The sequence below is a fragment of the Galleria mellonella genome, unplaced genomic scaffold, assembly GCF_026898425.1.
Source record: "Galleria mellonella isolate WM207_F2 unplaced genomic scaffold, CSIRO_AGI_GalMel_v1 utg1267, whole genome shotgun sequence".
Lineage (NCBI taxonomy): Eukaryota > Metazoa > Arthropoda > Insecta > Lepidoptera > Pyralidae > Galleria > Galleria mellonella.
In genome coordinates this window covers 451,130-470,641 of record NW_026441987.1, presented here as the reverse complement: position 1 = coordinate 470,641, position 19,512 = coordinate 451,130, and the positions used below count along the sequence as shown (strand labels likewise).

The 19,512-nt window shown below is 31.9% G+C and overlaps 1 protein-coding gene across 4 annotated transcripts in view; it reads right to left on the bottom strand.

Moving 5' to 3' along the window:
- Window positions 1-9,704, bottom strand: part of LOC113512279 (atrial natriuretic peptide receptor 1) — a 369,824-nt gene extending 360,120 nt beyond the window's left edge. For 3 of the 4 annotated variants that reach the window (XM_052900317.1, XM_052900303.1, XM_052900323.1), the window contains exon 1: window positions 9,547-9,704. The gene's annotated coding sequence lies outside the window, so the exon portion shown is untranslated. The other variant, XM_052900307.1, reaches the window with a different exon arrangement.
- Window positions 9,705-19,512: the final 9,808 nt, after the last annotated feature.

The window sequence follows — 19,512 nt, the reverse complement described above, 5'->3', positions numbered from 1 at the left end:
CATTCTTTGAAAGAAACAGTAAAAAGTTTTCAATTCATACACATATTCATTGCATCAGCAAAGAGAAAAAACTTCCTTCTTTCTAATTGGATTGTATTTTCTTATGTATATGTTATACGATATTTCAGTCAATCGATTTAATGAATTAAAAAAAAAACGGAGCACAGATAATTTGAGATGAAGAAACCACAGACAATATGGTCGATTGCAAAACAATTATCAATGTGAAGATATCGCGTAACATACATGCAGAATAATAGAGAACCCCTTTACCAAGTCGCTTATAATTTATAACTTTTTACTAATGCCCCGCCCTGGCAATATGTGACTTTTTTTTTAATAAAATATATGACTTGATGATAATGTAGCTTTCTATAAGTAAGGGACTTTTCAAAATCGATTAGGTTTTTTTTTAAATTTATTTATTACAAATAAAAAATCTTTTGTTTTTATAATATTATTGAAGTGGATTGGTCTGCTCATGTTTTTTCGTTTATTTTGCATTTAATAATACATATAAATATAACTGAATCCTAATTAAAGTCACAGAACGCATACAAGTGTAAAAATATCTTGTGCATGATAATTTGAAAAGTATAACTATTGATAAAAGAATCCATATTTTTTCTCAGTAGATACCAACATTCCGAACCCAGCATTAGAATTATAAAAAAAAAAAGATTTGAAAGAGCTTAATAAATTTTACACTAACTAACCTGACAAACTTTGTTTTGCTCCTTACCACCATTTACCAGGTCCTTTTTCTCTTTTTCTCAACGCTCAGAAGAACTACATTCCCTTATTCCACCTTCTCCTTTCCGATATCGTACGATACGATACGCCAGCGACTGCACCCTACGTGGTAAACCCTTTCACGCTCGTATACAAAAAAGTTTGCGATCTCTTACGTGAACAGTACCTTAACATTGCGGAATGGCCTATCCCGTAACGTGTTTCCTTCGTCCTGTAACCTTTGAAACTTTCAAACGTAGCGTGAAAAACACTTAGCCAGCATAGTGCGGCCAACCGTTGAGAGTGGAATATTCTCATTTCGGTTGATGGCATTCTTGAACTATATCCCACTGTCGGCTCAGGATGATGATATTGGTGAGGTTATGATGTATTATTATAAAAAAAAGTAGCTCAAATTGGAAGAAGTAATAAACATTTACAAAATTTTATTAAAATGGATGCGGCCATTTCGAACATTAACGTAAATGAACATTTTGAGAAGAGTTTTTTAAATATTAACATTTTAGCACAGAATTATATACACCGCTATATGTTTTAATATAAATTTTAATATATCTGTTTGCCATGTGGTCCTGGCATAGAATGAGCCACCCCTTCTTATCCCATAGGTGTCGTAAGAGGCGACTAAAGGAACTTAATACTCAAGGGATGGACAGCAGCGTCCCTCTTAAAATATCACCAAAACCTAACTGCGGTTGCCAACCTACCCGACAAGTGTGGCAACTACTGGCAAAACATGTTCCAACCAAGCAGCCAACATCTGATATGATAATAATGATGAACATATCTGTAAAATACAACATAAAACTAACTTCAACTTCTAAATATGCGACTCTAAACGTATAAACTTACAAAATGTTATTTTCAAGGTCAAGCTAAACCTCAGGACATAATTGTGTAGGCGCATAATTAAAGAGGGCGCTCTGCTCAAAGAGAAATATGTCTAAGGGTTGGTGTATATGTAAGGTATGCAATTATAAGAATATGTATATTCTTTTACTAGTTAGTTTCTCAATTTGCATAAGAAAATAGCATCCAAGTGTCCACAATTTGTGATTATTATTTCTGAAAACCTCTTTATATGTTAATATATACATAAACGGGATAAAAATACATAGATAAGTTTGTTGACAATGTTTTAGTTCCAGAACTAATCTCAGTACAATATGTTAATGAATTTAATACAAATTAAAAATAATAAGGATAGAAAAATGAATAATTTGAACACACACATTGTTAGATATGGCATTGAATAATTATGATTATGTTCCATTAAAAAAAAACCGTCATCAAATGTGGCAAAACCAGTTTTTTTTTTTTGCGTGCGTTCGTGCGTGCGTTCGTGCGTGCGTGCTTGCATATATGCGTGATATGCAATTTTTCTGTGTTTACAATCCTTTTCTGCGAAGCAAAATCAATGTGCAAAATAAAAATAATCATATTAAGTATTTATTAAAAAATTGTTACAAACTGGATTGATATTATTATATACAGTACGATCGTAAACGTATCCTTACGAAAAAATAACGGGAAAATCTTTACATGTCAATAATAAAATCGCAGAAAGGTCGAATCTATATATTGAATATTTTATTAAAAGTCATCTTGCTGCGTATATTCTATACTGATATGACAAACAAAACAAAATATTTTCACCCGTCTTTTTTTCGAATACCACCTTTTTTAATACGGCTTGTAATGTTAAACAAACTGACTGCCCACCTGGTGTGAAAATGGTAATCGTCACCTGTTAGTACAAACAGCTCTCTGGTATCACAGAGTTCGCTATGATGCCATGGTTCTCACATACATAGTAAAGTATAGTTTCTAAAAACTAAGATGTTATGTCTCTATACTACGTAATTTCATAGTTACATTTCACCATCAAACCAAAATACTGTCATGCGAGCACAGCTGCTTAGTGGCAAATACATAAGACAGATAGAGGTACCTAAGCAGGCGACTTTTAAACAAAAACTTCTTTTTGTAACAAGACAGGTTTCTCGTTAATTTCTATATATGTACTGTGCAGTAACAGCATTCTGTGGGCATTGTGTAATAAATAAGATAGCCCGATCCTCTCATTGTGAGTCAAAATTATTATAGGGACCATAAAATGATTTTTGTATTTTATTTTTTCTACTAACATAGTTTAAGTCAATTGTTACTAACAAAAATGGATCTTTGTAATCTATAATAAAGAAATATTATTATTATTAATCACATTAATCGTTAACTGTCACAGCTGAACATAAGACTTCCCCATAAAGGGGGTTCTACCAAATAAATATCACGCTTGGCAGGTGGGTTGGCAACCGCAGTTAAACTTTGGTGATGTTTCAAGAGGAAATCTGCTACCTATCTGTCAAACATTTCCCTTAGTCGCCTTTTACAACACCCACGAGAAAGGGATGGCCTATTCTATGCCAAGACCATATGGTAACCTGTATATACCAACCTTTATTCTTAAAAACGTCAAACGTTTCATAACTCTATTTTAGCTTCTGTAGTGTTTTGTCTTTTTCCTTTGCGTTGAACTCTCAATTAAAAAAAAAAGTGATAAAACGCTCCAATAGTTGAAATAAGTCTATAGATTTTAATAAAGAGTTAAAAGTATATAGGGTTCATTTTTTGTACAGTAAACAAGTCTATTTAAAAAGACATTTTAAACATGTTTTCATATCGTAATTTAATAAAATACTTGATCCGCCATCTTGTGACGGGCGCCATTTAGAAAATATTACAATATGGAGTATTGCATATTGTATTGTCAGTAGAAGTAACGGTGTATGCAAAATTTCAAATCAACTTGCATGAATTAACCTAAACAAACAAACTAACTGACTAATATATATTGCAAGTTAAAAGCTTATAAAATATTTTTTTAAACTTAGAATAGCTAATAAGTTTACGGCCCCTACTACCTGGTGGAAAGTGATAACCATCACTTATAGACATGAATAATACCATGGGCATAATAGAGTATACTGTATCGCCCATGATACCGTTCATGCGTTGTCATTCCTAAGAACCAAGATGTTATGCCTCTGTACACAGAAATTACATTGTTATCTCTTACTTTTCAAACCGAAATACAGCCATGAAAACATAACTGCTTCACGACAGAAACGCAAATGGGACAGAGGTAACCAAACAGACGACTTTTACAAAGTCTTCCTCTGGCAAATATAAAGAAATATGGTCACGTCACTTTAATGAAAGGTCATGCTGTAATGTCATTTAATATAAGACAATCCATCCTTCCCTGCCTCATAACTCGTGGTTCGAGCTACCTAATATGACGCTGCAAGATATCGTATCGGCTTTGTGACCTACTCGATCATGTTAAAGCGTAATTGAGTAACAAATTGATGAGATTTGAATGAAAGCTACAGAGATATATATTCTAAATTACCACCTAAAATTAAAATTTATCCTTCGTAGCAATTTAGAATATTTTACCCTAAGATTTTACCCTAATTCATAGTGACAAACTCATTAATTTAATAAGGCTACCAAAATACATACTATCGACATAATATTAAAATATAAGATTATTTAAAATATTTACACTTTATCCCATCGTTTTTATTTTATTTTTGTTTTTTTTCTTTTTTTTCTTTATAACAGAGGGGGCAAACGAGCATGCGGCTCATGTGATTTTTCAAATGTAAGTTTCAAAATTTTATATTAAAAGATATTTATATAAATTAAAACAATTAGGTATAGATGGGTACTTTTAATTTTCAATGCACAGAGTAACATGCTAAACAGTAACATCTCAAGCTAATGGAAAGACAGTAATGCACTTGTCAAAAATGTAAAATTATAACAATTAAAGCTGTAAATAATATTAAAATTATATGTCAAAATATAAATAAAATTTATGTATCTAATTTATGCTACATATTAAGAAGCCAAAATATAAAGTTGAAAATTTATTTTTATGTTACATATTTTATAGAATAATTTTTCTTTTTATTCAAATTACAATGGTAAACAAGTTAATGGCTCACCTAATGAAAATGGGGACCGTCGTCTATAAACATGAACAATACTACGAACATAACAGAGTATACTCTATCACTCATTAAACCCTTCATACGTTGCATTTCTGAAGATTAAGGTGTTATGTCTCTGTACCCTGTAATTTCACTACCATATCCAACCAAAGCACAGCCATTTCATGCAGAAACCCGAATGGGACAGAAGTAGCTAAACTGACGACTTTTGGGTCTTTTTCTTTTTTTTTTATATACACATATTTAAACAGAAATTACATCAATATGAGATCTGCTAGATTATAATATAGATAGAAACTCACTTTTATACACCACGCGGCGAGATCTCACTATGAGCCAGCTAAGGTAAGCCACACTCTTCCACAACGCTATATCTAGTCTTGCCGGGAGAGACACGAAAATCCTTTAAGCCAGTCAAATATTAATTCGTGGTTGTACCTTGCCTAAAATAAGCGGGCAACGTTATTGTATTACCGCTACACTATAGTTTTACAGAATTAGGTATCGTTTTGCAGGAGACCACATCATTGGTTACTTGATTTTAATTATTTTAATTCCAAAACTATTACTGTGCGTGCGACAACCAACATTATTAGTACAGACCTAATATATATATATAACGCTATGACCTGTTTGACTGCAAATACAATCACAGTCTGGGTCACCAAGCTCTTAATGCTAGTCAACAAACAGCGAACGATTAATTGCCTGATATCTCGTTTAAAGGTGAAACACGTGTCGCAACATAAGACTAATAATGTTTGATGACTAATAGGAAAGGTCTTAGAGCCTCTACTAATAGTAGTCAATTCTGGATTTATATCCAATTCGTTCATTGTCATTGCCAGAAGTCTCCGGAATAGAATAACCTATGCATCGAATACATATGGCATCGAGTAAGCTTATGGTATATCCAAACAAAAATTTTTCAATTATCTGTTGTATATATATATATATATATATATATGTGCAGTAAGGAATAAATAAATATATTCTCATTTTAAATAACATGCATAGTAATTGTAGTGAAATAAAACAAAATAATTCTATTTAACTGCACTACGAAACTATACTTATCTATAATAATTTCGATCATAATCCAAATTGATCCTCTAACATCCTCAGAGTACATTATTTCGCCGTAGAAGTCAGTGCCAAAGTTTCAAACTTTAATTTAACATTAAAGTAACAAGATATAAAAGATTATTTCATCGAAGACTGATAACTTTTCCTCAGTTATTCGGCTCGTTGAGAACGGTAATATCCAATCCCTTGTGAAACGTAAAATTTATATTAGATTTTCATAATGAAGTAATGAATTCGCGCAGTTTTGCTTAAGAAATATAAAACTAAATTATCATTTTTATTTTAATAATAAATACTACAATAGTATATTGTAATTATTTATGTTGACTTTAATTACGTTTTAAATTCGAGGATGCCCGACTAGTTTCAAACTCAATAAGAACCTTATTATACTATATATTTTTTATTATTAATTATTATTTAAAAACTTAGTATATGATATTAAAGAAAGCCCCATAAGAAAAAAATTTATATTTCAAATTTTATTTTTTTACAGTAAGAAAAAAAAGTTTATGGCAAGAATTTCACTTTTTAACTGCATTTAAATATCATCAGTGTTTATTCTTAAACTTATTTACAGAAGAAGTTAATGGTTGGTATGTCTGTGATAAACAGAAACTCCATTAAAACGCAATAATCATCAATAACAAAAGCTGTGTATAAATTTGAGTCAAAGATAAACTGACACCATCATTTTCCGCAAAAAAAACTCTCATATTTCAATGGTCATAAAATTAATGTCAAATGAAGAAAAAATCCCTTTTGATTGCAAAATCATCACAAGAAACATACTAATTGTGAACACCTAATGGTAAGTGACTACCGCCGCCCATGATCACCCACGACACCAGCGGCATTGCAGGTGTGCTATGTGATTTGTGTTAGTTTTATCATTTCTTGCATTCCTGGACCACACTTAAGCCTGAAAATGAGCTGTCAACAATCGCTTCCACATCTATTCATATGCCTAAAGTTAAGACCAACTTTGCTAATGTCTAATTACTACAAAGTTACTGTTCACTTAGGTTATCAAACTCCTTTTGTTCTTTGGCACTGTAGACATTTCAAATTCTATATTTAGATGCTCCAACTTAATTAACTCCTTTCAGTCACCTGTCTTTTTGTATAAAGAATTATTTTACCTCCAAAAATTTTTATTTACCTAGTAAGACTTTTTCAACGATTGATTTCACTAGTGAATTCATCTCTTTTGAAAGACCCGAGCACAGAAGTGTGATAAAAGATTATTAAGATAAAGTTAAAGTTTCACAGTTAGTAGACATACTGACGTAAACTCAAAAGTCAAATTAACTTATTTATTGAAACCTCAAATGACCAATAAACTAATTTCAAAACTGCCATAATATTAATTCTGAAACTATAATTTCACTGCCATATTCCACCCACCGTCTTTTCTAATTAAATATTAACGGGACACAAGTACCCAAGTAAACAACTTTTGTACAAAACAGTTTTAATTAAAGAACTGCTTTTTTTTTGTTCTTTTGAAATTAATTTATAATAAAAGAAGTGTCGAAACACATTTATGATTTAAAAAAAAACCTTTAATTTCTTAAAAGTCGCTGTGGAATCTCTTGCATTAGAGCCCCCTCCCCCCTCCTTCTCTCTTACATAACAGTATATTGATAGTAAATACGTACCGCTGTCGCATACTAACATAATCTCTTAATAAGATTAACGCCAAAAAGAAGATATGTCGCAAGCATATTTCTCCGAAAAAAAATAACAGCTCTAATTCTGATAAAAGACATCATTTAAAACGAACTACGAAATGTAACAGTTATTAACTGTCCACTGCTGAACACAGGCCTCGCCCACAAGGTGGGAGTTGCCAATAGTTGCTTGCCATGCTTGGCAGGCGGGTTGGCGCAACAGCCGTTTAAGCTTTACCAGAGGGAGACTTTGTACAAAAGTCGATTGTTTGGGACCTCTGTCCCATTCGTGTTTCAACCGTGAAGCTGCTGTGTTTGCATGGCTGTGTTTCGGTTTGAAGGGTGGGATATGGCGTGAATTTACTGGGTACAGAGAAATAACACCTGAGTCCTCAGGAATGACAACGCATTGGGGGTATCATGGTCCAAACAGTATACTCTGTTATGTCCATGGTACTGCTCATGTCTATAGGCAACGGTTACCACTTTCCAACAGGTGAACCGTCAGTTTGGTTGCTATTCTAAGTCGTATAAAAATAATAAAAAAAAAACGCTGCTGACCATCCCTCGACCATTAAATTGCTTCAGTCACCTCTTATCACACCCACAGGACGAAAAGAGACAGCACATTCTATACGGAGACCACATTGCAGATATATTAAATTGAAAATATGTTACAGAATCGTGTTTCAACAAGCAAACAGACTTTGCATCTCAAAAAACTCACAAACTCTTTATAATATTAATATACACAATGACTTCCATTATTCAAAGGTAAATAGGAATGTGAGAAAACTGAATATGTGCATTGTCTTTCGATGCTGACTGTACGTAAGTACGTGAAGGCATTAAATGTACTGTCAAGGATAAGGCAAACATCCATATTTTTCGTTCCGAACAGTATTTACCTATTATAATGGAAATAGTTGTGTATATTGTATAAAAACCAAAGTTTTCGAATATTTAATTATTTTTCTTTTTTTATATATTTACACAGGGGACAATCGAACTTGCGATTACCTGGTGGTAAGTGACTACCGCCACCCATGAGCACCCGTAACACTAGAGGCATTGCAGTTGTGCTGCCGGCCTTTTAATTATGTATATTTAATTAGTTGTCTGTCTTCAAATTTCGGTCTTGTTCACGATTGTGCCATAATCATGACTCAATCGTGTCATAATTTCATAAGTTTCACCTTTGACCAAGTTGTGCTAAGTTGATCGTGTGGTCCCAGCATAGAACACCTTTGGCGGATGCCGATCCGCCTGCCAAGCGTGGTAACTGCTGGCACCCCCCCCCCCCCAAGGAGGAAGCTTATATTTCGCAGTGGACAGTTAAAGTCTGATATGATGATGATAAAATTCTACATTTAATTGATAGATCACTTTAAGGCTTTTATTCAGTTTAAAAAGTAATTTCTAAAACATAGTAACTTTTTTTATATCGATAAAATATTTTTATCTTGCAACTTTTAAATCGTTGTTTTTTATTTCCTTAAACTTTAGAAAAATTGTTGTTATATTAAATCTTTTAATTATTCTGTTTACATTAATAAAAATGTAATTGCTAATCGATTATTAATTAAAATATACCTACCAACCATTCCATACTTGAAATATACTTACCTTAATTACAAACTTTTAAGTTTTAAATAACTATCAATAAATAATATTTCTATTTAGCGAAATCTATAAAGTTCTAAGATAGAAAACAAATTACCTAAATAAACTGATCTTATAAAATTTATAAGATTTTTTCACCCAACAATGTATTCATTTGTTTATAATAACTATTAAAACAAAACTTTATAATTATCTCTAAATTGATCCCATCATTTTGTAAAATGTATTTACTACTTACCTATAATATATTATATATCATTTAAACAACACCGTGACTATCTAATTATAAAAACATAGCTACGGGCATTACCGATTTGTTTTATCAAATAATAACACTTGAAAATTTGTTTATCACTGTAACTAAGCAATTTACCCACACACAAACTTACCAGGTCAATTAAAAGATCCATAAATGCAATAGAACAATCTTTGAACACACAAAAGGTCTATTACGAATAATTCATTCATTAGGTATTCTTTAGTATCGGTTACGAGTTAACATTTCGCGAAAAACCGACGAAAAGAAGACACGTCTACGCCCGTCTGCGTGTCCACTGATACTGATTGTTGACAAGAAATTCCTGTCTGATATCGTACTTTGTTAAACAATTGATTATTGCAAAAATTATCAAGAACAAATACTTTATTGTAGTAAACATTTGTTGACAACGAGAGCAAGTAAGCAATCCATCAGTTTGCCACTATTGCAGTGTAAAATGATCGCCTACAAAGCGGACGGACTTTTTTTTTTTTTTTTTTTTTTATGCAATTTAGAATGACAAACAAGCTGACGGCCCACCTGATGGAAAGTGGCAACCGTCGCCCATAGACATGAGAACCATGGACATAAATACAATTTTGATTCCCGAGGACTGTGTGTAAGTAAATTCACGCCAAAAATCTTAATCTTATCTTACATGACTTAATCTTGCATGAGAAAATAAACAATTTTGACTGTGTGAAGAGTCAGTCTAAATACTTAAATATAAATGCTGTTATTAGCAACGTCTCTGAGGAATACCTGTATTGAGTTCCCTAATTGCTCTTTTTTAAATATTCGTACTAGTCCGATTGAAGTATTTAGAGTAATAAAAATTGGAAAAATTACCCGGAGAATTGGAAAAAATATTTTTGCATATGCTCTCGATCATGATTGATAATTGAAACAGCATATATGGTTCTTTTTGTTTTATTAATAAATCTCTAACTTATAGAGTTTGATTCCCTTTTTTTTAAGATTCAATTAATAAAGGAATAAAGTATATGTAGGATGTAGGTACATCATGAGCACGCCAAAAGTAAAACGTGAACAAAACGCTAAATTAGCGCCTCAAGCAGTGATCGCTACATTTAAATACACTTCCATGCAAATGACAGATACTAGATATCTTACTTACTCTTATTTTAAAATACTGTATAATTTCTGTAAAGTATTACACACAAGCCCAAAAGGTTTAAGCGGTACGAAAAATTCTTATGTTTTTTGTATGTATTTGCAAGATAAATAGATACAATAAGTAAATCATTCCATCCATTTTACATTTCACCACAATCTGGTGAAATTAATAAAGAAATTAATGTCTATGTATAATATTCCTTCGGAGTATTCAGAATATTTTTAGTTAGTTATTTTCACGTATTTTTAAAAAATATCATTGTCTTATAAATTGTATTAAGAAGTACTTAGCTCATTTGAATAGAGCATCGAGTATTATTTATTATTATGAAATGGTATTTTTTTTTCCATGGCTGAAAATGGTATGGTAACCCCGCCTCCGCTAACGGGATACGCTGGCGGACCACCAGTGAAGGGTGATAGATGAGAATGAAAACAGGCCAGTTAGCCCATCATGATGAATTCATCAGGAATTAACAGTTTCCAAGGAGAACCGCGAGGAAGTCGACATGGTTGGGTATATTGCTAGCAATGGGATTCTCAGTCTCTATTACTAACAATCCCTTTCCCCCCATTATGAAATGGTTATAAACACAGAATGTAATGGACTCGGAAAGGTTTTATCCTAACTTAAAACATAGAAATTTTTATGTAATGATTCACACAAGCTAATCCACAGGACACAGTTTGTACATAAATATACACTGCTCCTATATACTAGTTATAGTTACAAACTCTATCTGAATTGCTTTATAATTTGAAAACTGTAACTGTTCATTCTCTTAGAGTTATTGTCGTTAGATAACGAATTTATTATTTCATCTTTATTATTTCAGTTGCTGCGGAACATAGACCTCCCTTGTAAACGGCCGCAAGAAAATAGTTTAAATTATTTCATTTAATGAAATATAAATAAATTTGAGAAGAGCACAGCTTCGACCCGTCAGACACTATATAGGTCTGTATAATGTATAACAATAGAAGCATTTGATTACCCCACATTGATATATAATTTGCTAAAAATATACACTAGCTTAGTACTAAATTTCATATCCAAATGTTTGAATCCATTTTCCTTTATTTATTTATTTACCAGAGGGAGACTTTGTACAAAAGTCGATTGCTTGGATACCTCTGTCCCATTCGTGTTTCAACCGTAAAGCACTTGTGTTTGCATGGCTGTGTTTCGGTTTGATGGGTGGGATATGACGTAAATTTACTGGGTACGGAGGAATAACACCTGAGTCCTCAGGAATGGCAACGCATGGGGGATATCATGGGCAAAACAGTATACTCTGTTATGTCCATGGTACTGCTCATGTTTATAGGCAACGGTTACCACTTTCCATCAGGTGGGCCGTCAGCTTGTTTGCGATTCTAAGTTGTATAAAAAAAAATTATAAATGTAAAAGTGAAATTCTTGATTTACCTCCATACCTCTTGGTGCCTTAACAGCTTAACCAGTCAGTATGAAATTTGGTATACAAGTACTTTACAAGATAGAGAAGGATATAGGCTACTCTTTATCCCGATCAATAAACATGTCCTAGATACATGGACGACATCGCGGGTGAAAGCTAGTGTACAATCCTTGCTTGATGGGATTTTCAATGTTTAATCAAACTCAGATTGGCCAGACAAATTCGTATGGAGCAGGGTTTGCGTTATGACACATTAAACGTCAAATATAATTCGTTCGAACAGAATGAATAATTTAAAGATGACCAAATGATTCAGATAAAGTGTGCAGTAATTCTTTGCCAATACACAAGTACCAATACTCGTTCGTAAGAGATTTTTTTTTGGAATTTTCTATTCAGTCGGACCAACTGAATCCGAAAAATTTTGTGGGAGTTTTTTTTTTCTTTCGTTAATTGAAAATGTTACGGTATCTCCGTTCCGCCTACCCAATTGGTATTCGTTACCAGTAAAGGGTGATAAGTGAACATAAAGTCTGATCGGCTGAACCAATGTGACAAATACAGCAGGAATTAACCACAGCAATTTCCAGGAAGAATACTTGATGGTTGACCCAATACAAACACAAATTTATTTTGTTTGAAAAGTAGTAAAGAGGATGGTACATAATATTTAAATATTGTTCACGCTTTTCACCAGAATCCGGCGTACAAAATTCATTTAATTGTGCTATGCTACCTACGAACACAAAACAACACCGATTGTCACGTATTTACTTATGTCATCATATATATGTCAACATATTTACTTATTAATAATACATTATATAAATTACAAATAACAATCAATTAATTAAGTCACATATTTAAGCTTTGAATTGAATAAAATATTCATTAACTGAATAAAAGGTTGTCTGGAAGAGATTGCTTAGCAATAATAAGACCGCTCTTTGTAATACACTACACTTATTGAAAATTGTTCAACGAATCCTGTTATGTTGGTGCAATAAAGTGTTAAATAAATAAAAACCTTTTTCTATTAGCCACCTTTTTAGTTTCTTTTTAAATATATTTATGGGTAGGTTTTTCATTACGTCCGTTAATTTATTATAAATATTAATTGTTACACAGTAGACATTTCTGCTATACAAAGTTGTAGTTTTATAAAGTAATACTAGGTTTCTAGGATTTCTTGTGTTAAAATTACAGAAATCACTTTTCTTTTTAAATAAATGTAAATGTATTTTAGCAAATATGCATACTTCATATATTTACATGGGACATTAAGTAAATTCTTATGATCGACAAGATGTACGTAAGTTAACGTTACAGATCACCCTGATGCATTGTTTATACGTCTGGTTTTAGCCTTATTGATATATTACTAGCAACGAGGCCAACAATAGCTGACTGCGCGTCATATAATATTATTATAATTAGACGCGCAGTTAGCTCGCGCGTTGCGTCACAACCGCTCATAATTAAGGGTCACGAATGGTCCCGAAACTAGTTAAATTTTCTTGAATTACACATAAATTAAACCGGCAGTTATTACATTAAAATAAAATGTATATTTACGAAACTTTAAACAATAAAATATCTAACCAGCGTTATCAGATTAGACTTTCTTTTTGTAAAAAGGGCTTTGATGAATTTGGGTATTTTTTTTGAAATTTTTAGGTCAAAGTTATAGTACTTGCAAACTTTGGACAGGCATATGAAGTTCAGAATTGCAGTAAAATATATGACTGAAATTACATAACGGAAACAGAAAGAGAGAGAGAAAAGTAGACACAGAAGAAATGACTTTTTTTGTTGTTCATTTTGTGATAAAACGTGAAAAACTACATAACTTTGCTATAATTTAAAAATCCTGAAAATCATATCGAATTAGAGAAAAAATTTGACGTTTTGAGCAAAAATCAAAATTGGTACCTGACAACCCTGCATCTACCTAACAATCCAATTCCTAGTGATAAAACTTCAAACTTGCGGCGGACACTTTGACAACCAATTTTAGATCTTTTACGGGACATTCCCTTAATATTGAGAATTGAATAAGTCATGCTCAATGATACGGTCATATATTTTATGATATATTAAATTCGTAAGTACTTAAATATTCAAGAGACAAAAAAAGCGACGCATTCCTTATCTGATAGATAAGATAAATTCATCAGTCAATTAATAAATTTAGTAAATTAATACTTCCAAGTGATAAGCCGTTTAATATTGAACGCGTTATCAATGGCCAGTGTTAGGAGATAGGATAAAGTTATTGCTAAACGTGCGGCGTGATTTACGATAAAAATGCATTGTTTTGTGTGTGTCCACGAATTAGAATTATTAATAATTAGAATTGTCCCAGTCTCGTAACTAATTAAGCAGCAAATTCCAATACCTTTTTGAAACTCATCCGTTCGTAACCTTCGTACAAGTAATACTCTCCAACTATTTATCCCCTCTCACCGTACTGGTTTCGCTTCAAAATCTTTTCTCCTACATTCTTCACGTTCCTGAACGTTTCTTACTAAAGTCCCCTTCTTTCCGGAAGAGGGAATTGTTAATAATGGGGACAATCAGCCCCATTGCTAGCGACTTGTAACAACAAAAAATGTAACTGTCACAGTATAATGCTATGCGGTCCTCCTGGAATCCATCGTAGTTAATTTCAAATGAACTCATCAGATCTCACTGGTACCCTACTCACCTACCTCACTATACCTAGTAAGTAATATACATACATATATATATATATATATATATATATATATATATATATATATATATATATATATATTATATCAGATTTTATAATACAATTCAATAACATAGGCCTCTACCTAACTCATAACATACATGAATATGGAATTATAACTCTTTATTATTCCATATTCATGTATGCACAAGAGCCTTTTTTAATGGATGCAAATGAAATGGTAACACCGTCTACCCTATCGATATACACTGGCATCTTAGATTATATAGATAGAGCATCGAGCCTCAAAAATGGGTCAACTTTTTGTCAACTAATTGTCAAATTAGCTCGTTTTTTTGTTTTGTCAGTGTTCTATATACTTACGCATCAAATGTATCTTGACGTATAATTTAATAGATAAAATTAGTGTTTACGCATTAAAAAGATGTGGAAATTATAAGAGAAAATAAATATAGAAATTATAAAGGAATCGCTTGTAACTATTTATCACACAAAATTATATGAAAAAGTTGAGTTGAGTTTTTCTTGAAGCATTCTATTTATATAATCTAAGGTTAGCTTATAATGAAAACAGACCTATTAGTCCATCGTAACGAATTAAATTAATTAAATTTAGAATGATTTTACCATTATGTTTGTACCACCTTGTACACATATGTACATGTAGTAAGGAATAAATAAATAAATAAATTCAACAAAAATTAGCCACGATGGTTTCCGTTGATAATCACTTGGAGTTCGACCTAGTACTAAACGTTTTTTTTTCTCTTTTAATTTTTTCGTAAATGCATGTATACAGGGCAAAATCTAAACTGTTAATATATTACCACTGAGGTTAAAAATTTCTCCAAAAAACCATATCCCCCTAGCCTCCATTTACAACTCTAAAGGGCGAACAGGATTGGTAACATATTGTATCCGAATCCTTACCCTGTAAACACATAAATAAATAATTCACTGTTCGAACATCTATCCTTCAACAAAAGAGAATATATCGTTTTGAAAAGCCGGCAGCATATCTGCAATTCCTCCGGTATTGTTCGCTCATGGACGGCAATGATCACTTACCGTCAGATGAGCAGCGTGCTCGTTTGCCTTCTATTTAAAAAAGAAAAAAACTAATTAGACGATCACATGACCGCGAATTTTAAGAAAATGAGAAGTTGGTTGCACAAAAATTTAGCCCTTCATTAGAGAAAGTTGTACAATTTCACGAATATGTACTACCGTTAAATTTCGAATTGGTAATGTATATGTAAATATATTTATATACATATATCCCATTTTACTATTTACTTACTCATGAATTTGCAGCGTCAGCATATTATATTTACTATTGTTTCTATTACCTCGTGGATAATACATAACAATATAAAGTTAAGTCCACTTTTAGTATACTTTAAATCTATGTTGTGTATTAAAGTTGTAAAAAAATCCTTTACATCTTGTAGGTTAAACGCTAAATTCCTAAATACACATGAAAAGTTTTCACATATTTCACAGCTGAGTTGCCTTCATTGATCTGTGGAGGAGCAATGAGCCATGTAACGCATAGTGATATGCTAATATGGCTGAAGGGCAGACGTCCTTCCAAGGACACATTTAGTTGGATTTATAATGAACTAACTTTTACCTGCGACTTCGTTCGCATGACCTGGATATGTCGACTGAATATATAAATGTCGAATGGGCCACATGCAGTTCGTTGTACATTACGAGTTAAGAGGTAACAAACATAAAAAAAAATATACAACCGAATTGAGAACGTCCTTCATTCTGAAGTCTATTGAAAAACATACTATTCTAGATACCTACATGAAACATAATTTTTTCAATCCATTGTTACAGTTAAGTACTTATCACTGCTGCTATTGTGCGCCAAAAAGTAGGCCTAAAACGCAATATATTTACCAAATGGAGAGTTTCAGGATATAAAGTTATTGTCAGCCTTGAAAAGAGTACCCGTTCGAATGAGCATTCGTGAAAAAGACCAATTTTCTCCATAATCGATGAAAGCAAAAAGTGTAACAATAAATTACAATTCAACTCTATAGTTCCCATAGATAAAGAATTATACCATTCTTTATCTAAGATAGTTCCCTATTGTGAAGAAAAAAATATTGATAATGGATTATGTTTTTTTCCATTCATCGGCCGACCAAATGGCGTCTTATGGTTGAATTCTCGCAATTCACTATTCGTTGTTCGAAGTCGATCAATGAGGCCATGCAAAGGTAAGGACAGTCATCACTCGGATGGGTGACCGTATAACTTAATGTTAGTTAAATCCAATTCAAGTATTAGTCATACACCAACCAGTTCGCTACTACACTGCGCTCAAAAATGCACTGCGACTTACTTTTTTTCTTCTGTAAGTTTTTTTCCTTCTCAAACTTTTTTCTTCTCTTTGCTAACTTATTTTCAGACTCAATATTATGGAATGGTCATTAACATACTTGTACTTGCCTTATTTTTATGAAGACATGACTATAATGTAATTTATTATATTTAAATTATTAACCAAAGATATAAAAGCTTACTTCAGAGTACATTAATGAATTCCTTTCCCGTGGGTAACGTAAGAGGCTACTAAAGAAGTTTATGATGGAGGCATAGGCAGCAGCGTCCCTCTTAAAACATCACCAAAAGCCAAACTTCAATTGCTAACCCTCCTGCCAATCGTGGCAACTACTGGCAGCCCTTTCCCCCTCTCTATATGGAAAACTATGTTCAGCAGTGGACAGTTAACGATTGATATAGAAAATAAATTACGAAAAACAATAAGTCAATCGTATAGAATGAAATAATTGGATGTTAAAATAATTATAACAAACCCAAACTCAAAAGCGTAGATAATTTTAACGAAGTATAAGAATGTTTCGAGTTGCATATACTAATTTATTTTTTACAAATAAATTAGAATATACAATTAATTACAACCATGCATCTTTACACTTGTGCTTTGGTTTAAAAAGTATTTAATTACCATATACACCAAATTAAAAAAAAAATAACAACCAATACTACTATATTTTCTAATGTCACTATCAAAGACATTTTTTGGCTATTACAGTTGTGATAAATTTAAAGTTTAAGTTACTGAAATCTATTTATCTATCAATAGATAAAGATTCGCTGGGAAAGGTGACGAAAACCCGTTATTCTGTTATAAAGTATAATTTAATTATAAACATTAAAACAACAATGGCAATCGAGTTAATGACATTGAATCAATTCAATTTACACTAATAAATAATGACATCTTTTTAAGATATCCAATAAAATAATTACATATTTATAAAAATGTAAAACTAATTAATTACAATTTCTTACACAATACAATTTTGTTACTGCCACGAATTTTGTATATGGCACAGTATAAAAAAAATGGATATTTATACATTTCTCATAGATACTGGAGCGTTTCATCATTACTAGCAGATTTTTATACTGAGACTTCCCGAACTATCGGCGCTTCAATATGACATCATCCAACTACTCCAAAATTACAAATATTTTCATTTGATATTTATACATTTATTAGATTTTAGTAACAGTATAAATACATAAGTTTTTTAAATAAACTAATTAAATTTAGTAAACATGTAATTCTCCGCAAGAAATAAGCGACTTCAATTGTGAATGAATCGTAAAACTACGATGTTTCGTAGATACCTTACATTGTAAATATCGTGTATTTACATATAGATTTTGCTTTGCAACAAATTTCTTGTTTTCTGCAAAGAAAAACGGATTGAATCGTTACAAAATGAGAATTGGACCAACATGATAGTAAACCTTATTGATTCTATAAATAATAATGAAAATATGTACAAGACTTGCAATATAATCGCATAACACACACAAAAAAAGCAATCGAATTGAAAGTTTACGATACATCTTGTTATAATTAGGTACGTGAGTACTCCCGATTTACGTTTCATTTTTGCAGAGCAAAATCCTATTGATATTACAAAATGGGAAATTTTTAAAGATCGATAGATAGATAGTTGTTTATTACTTCTTCACACAAAAACTACTCAAAGTATATGAAAGAAATTTTGTCCACGGATAAGATGTGTCTTAACTTGGAACATAAAATATTATATACTAGCGATCCGGCCCAGCTTCGCACAGGTAGATAGAATTTTCAAAAATAATATACAGCTTATATTACGCGCTGATAATGTACCTTTCTAAGGTGAAAGAATTTTTAAAATTGGTAGAGTCATTTTTGAGTTTATCCATTACGAACAAATCTCTTCTACGATCAAATCTTTCCTCTTTATAAATACAATGGTTTGCGCAGACAAAACCGCGGAATATGGCTAGTATACAATAAATATAGTAAATAATATAAAATTTTCCACCAAACAACTGATCCGTCGTGATTTTATCTCTAGATATGTATCATTGAAGGCCATAAAAATTATATAAGATGAATCAGTCTATTTGCACTGTTCAATAGCAATGATGTTTCGATCTACACAATGTTGCCAAATTGAGTATTTTTATCATCGCGAATTTTAGAAAAATAATATTATATTATTGGAGAAATTTATGAAGAAAAATTAAATGGGCCTGAAAAAAAATGAGATAATTTTTTGACACTTGCTATTTGTAAACCGTATAATAGTATATACTTTTCCATGTGATCCCGGCATAGAATGGCTCACTCCTTCCTTTCCCGTGGATGTCGTAAGAGACGACTAATGGAACTTAATAAGTTTGTTTGTCTATTAACTCTTAGTATCTTAATAGCTTAATCAATCACTATAACTTTTGGTAGACAAGTATGTTACGTAAACGAAGTCGCAGGAAA